General features: G+C 33.9%; 1 pseudogene; it reads left to right on the top strand.

Moving 5' to 3' along the window:
* Positions 1–598: 598 nt before the first annotated feature.
* Positions 599–1,244, top strand: LOC132499872 (ras-related C3 botulinum toxin substrate 1-like; annotated as a pseudogene).
* Positions 1,245–4,191: the final 2,947 nt, after the last annotated feature.

The following is a 4,191-nucleotide window of genomic DNA, read 5'->3' as shown; positions in this document are numbered from 1 at the left end:
TTGATCTTTGGGCTGTGATTTGTCTTCACTGAATATACTGTCATGGAAATGACTGGAAAATCCTAAAACTTTTGGAAAAGTCACTCCAGCAATCCTCAGTACAAAGGATATGGCGTTTGGGTGAATTGTGAAATGACGTGTTTTAGTCTACTGTGGTTATTCAGAATAATATATAACCTAGTCAAGATTTGCCATTTTAAAAGAAAATAAAAAGACACAGTTCCTAGACAACCTTGCTTCAAAAATAAGACTAAATATTCTGAGAATGTAGATTAGAAAGTCAAAATTAGATCCATAAATTCCACAAAGATAAGGAATTTAAATGAATAATAACCTATGAACTTTATATTTATGTCTGTTGCTTAACCATGTGGCTTTTATCTTAGAATATAAAAAGGATAGAGCAAAATACATGCATTTAAATAAGAAGAAAGATAAGTTCAGGGAGGTTAAGTGACTCCCATGATCACAGCTAGTCTCATTATTTAGTTGAATAAACAACCTATCTGTTCACAGTTAAAGAACAATTCTACCCATATTTGACTGGTGGTGGCTGCTGAGCTTAGGCTTTCTGATGTCAGCTGGAGAGGGAGGTGGCATGGACAGTGGTCCTGGCATCAGGGCCTGCCACTTCTCACCTCAGCATTCAAGCACTGCAGCAGCCACCACAGCCCTGAGGGAGGCCGTGAAGTGTGTGGAGGTCGGAGGCTGGAGCTGCAGGTAAGACTTGCCTACTGATCAGTTACACAACCAGTGCATTTCCTGGAGAATATATCCCCACTCTTTTTGACAATGATTCTGGAAACGTTATAGCAGATGGAAAACTGGTGAATCTGGGTTTATGGATACAGCTGGACAAGAATATGATGGCAGATTATGTCCCCTATCCTATCTGTAAACAAATGTATTCTTAGTTGCTTTTGTCTTATGAGTTTGGCATCATTTACAGATATTTGTGCAAAGTGGTATCCTGAAGTGCAACCCCAGGATACCAACACTCCCATCATCCAGGGCTTGATCTTAAGGATGATAAAGATGCAATGGAGAAATTATAGAGAAGAAGCTGATTCCCATCACGACCCCCAGAGTTTAGCCATAGCCAGGTGATCGTTGCTGTAAAACATGGGTGCTCTTCCCTCACACAATGAGTCCTCAAAAGAGTGTGAGATAAAGCTTTTCTAGCAGTCTGGTGCTCACCTTCCATCAAGAAGAGAAAGAGAAACTGCTGTTGTAAAATACCTTGAGACAAATGAAAATAGAAACAAAACATTCCAAAATCTATGGGATGTATTAAAAGCAGTTCTAAGAGGAACATTTATAGTAATACAGCCCTACCTCAATAAATAAGAAAAATCTCAAATAAGCAATCTAATATTACACATAAAAGAACTAGAAAAAACAAATAAACAAACAAAAAATAAAAGCCAAAGTTATTAGAAGGAAGGAAATAATAAAGATCAAAATAGAAATAAATGAGATAGGAACTGCAAAAAAAACAATAGAAAAGATCAGTGAGTCTAAGAATTGGTTCATTGGAAAGACAAACAAAATTAGAAAAACCTTTAGTGAGACTCACCAAGGAAAAAAGAAACGGCTCAAATAAAATCAAAATTGAAAGAAAAAAAATTACAACTCACATGACAGAAAAACAAAGGATCATAAGCGACTACTATGAACAATCATACACCAACAAATAGGACAACTTAAAAGAAAGGGATAAATTCCTAGTGACATATGATCTTCCAAGACTGAATCATGATACTGTAGAAAATCTAAACAGACCAATTACTGTTAAGAATATTGAACCAAAAACTTCCCAGCAAATGAAAGTCCAGGAACAGATGGCTTCCATGGTGAAGTTTACTAATATTCAAAGATGATTTAATAGCTATACTTCTCAAACTCTACCAAAAAATTGAAGAGGAGGGAAAACTTCCAAATTCATTTTATAAGGCCAGCATTAACCTGTTATCAAAACCAGACAAGAACACCACAAAAAAGGAAATTACAGGCCAATATACCTGATGAAAATAGATGCAGAAATCCTCAACAAAATATTATCAGATTGAATCCAACAATATACTAAAAGGATAAAATACCATGATCAAGTAAGATATATAACCCTGGGATACAAGGATGGTTCAACATCAATAAATCAATCAATGTGATACACCACATTAACAAAATGAAAGATTAAAATCATATGAATCATCTCCTTTATGATAAAAACTATCAACAGAGTGAGCATAGAAGGAACATACCTCAACATAATAAAAGCCATATATGACAAAGCTACAGCTAACATCATATTTAACAATGAAAAGCTGACAGTTTTTCCTCTAATATCAGGGAAAAAACAAAACAAACAAACAAACAAAAAAGACAAGAATGTCCACTGTCACCACTTTTAACCAACATATTATTGGAAATCCTAACCACAAAAATTAGACAAGAAAGAAAGAAAGAAAGGAAGAAAGAAAGAAAGAAAGAAAGGAAGGAAGGGAGGGAGGGAGGGAGGGAGGAAGGAAGAAAGAAAAGAAGGAAGGGAGGAAGAAAGGAAGAAACGAGGGAAGGAAGGAAAGAAGGAAAGAAGGAAGAAAGAAAGGCCATCCAAATTGGAAAGGAAAAAAGAAAACTGTCACTATTTACAGATAGCATCATACAATATGTAGAAAAACCTTAAAGATGTCACCAAAAAAAAAACTGTTAAAACTAGTAAATGAATTTAATGAAGTTTCAGGATATAAAATAAACATACAGAAATCTGTTTAATTTCTATATACTAATAATGAAACATCAAAAAAAAGAAATTAAGACAAAGACTCATTTACAATTTCATCAAAAAAGAATAAAATACCTAGAAATAATTTTAACCAAGGAGGTAGATGACCTGTATGCTGAAAACTATAAAACACTGGTAAAGGAAATTGAATAAGACACAGATATATGAAAGGATATTCTGTACTCATAGATTACAATTAATATTGTTAAACTGTTCATACTAGCCAAAGAAATCTACAGATTTCATGCAATCCATACCAAAATGTCAATGGCATATTTCACAGAACTAGGACAAATAATTGTAAAATTTGTATGGAACCACAAAAAACACTGAATAGCCAAAGCAATCTTGAGAAAGAAGAACAAAGCTGGAGGAATCATGCTCCCTGATTTCAAACTATACTACAAAACTACAGTAGTCAAAACAGTATGACACTGGCATTAAAAACAGACACATAGATCAACAAAGCAGAATAGAGAGCCCAGAAATAAACCCACACACATATGGTCAATTAATTTATGACAAAGAACCAAGAGTATACAATGGGGAAAGGATAGATAATAGATACTTCAATAAAGGGTATTGGAAAAACTGTATAGACATGTGCAAAAGAATGAAACTGGATCCTTATCTTACACTGTATGCATAAATTAACTCAAAATGAATTAAAGACTTGGATGTAAGACCTGAAACCATAAAACTTTTAGAAGAAAAATAGTAAGTTCCTTGACATTGGTGTTGATGTGGAAAATTTGGATCTGACCCCCAAAGCAAACACAACTAAAGCAAAAATAAACCAGTTGGACTACATAAAGATAAAAAGTGTCTGCATAGCAAACCAAAAGACCAACAAATGAAAAGCCATCCTGCTTAATGGGGGAAAATATTTGTGAATTATATATCTGATAAGGGGATGATATCCAAATTATGTAAAGATAAAATAAATCAATAACAAAAAAAACAAACTTACTAAAAACTGGGTAGAAGTTTGAAATAGATATTTTTCAAAGAAGACATACAGATGGCCGACAGGCACATGAAAAGATGTCCAACATCTCTAATCGGGGAAAAACAAATCAAAATCACAATGAAATATCACCTCACACTTGTTAGAATGGTTATTATCAAAAGACAAGAAATAACAAGTGTTGGCAAGGGTGAAGAGACAGGAAACACTTATATACTGTTGGTGGGAATATAAATTCCTGCATCAACTATGGAAAACTGTATGGAGATTCCTTAAGTATTTGAAAGAAAACTACCATATTATCCAGCAATTCCACTTCTTGGTATTTTTCCAAAGAAAATAAAAATACTAACTTGAAAAGATATATGCACACCTATGTTCATTGCAGCATTATTTACAATAGCCAAGATATGGAAACAACCTAAGTACCCACTGATTGATG

The sequence above is a fragment of the Mesoplodon densirostris genome, chromosome 12 (genome assembly GCF_025265405.1).
Source record: "Mesoplodon densirostris isolate mMesDen1 chromosome 12, mMesDen1 primary haplotype, whole genome shotgun sequence".
NCBI lineage: Eukaryota > Metazoa > Chordata > Mammalia > Artiodactyla > Ziphiidae > Mesoplodon > Mesoplodon densirostris.
This window is presented reverse-complemented; position numbering and strand designations above follow the sequence as displayed.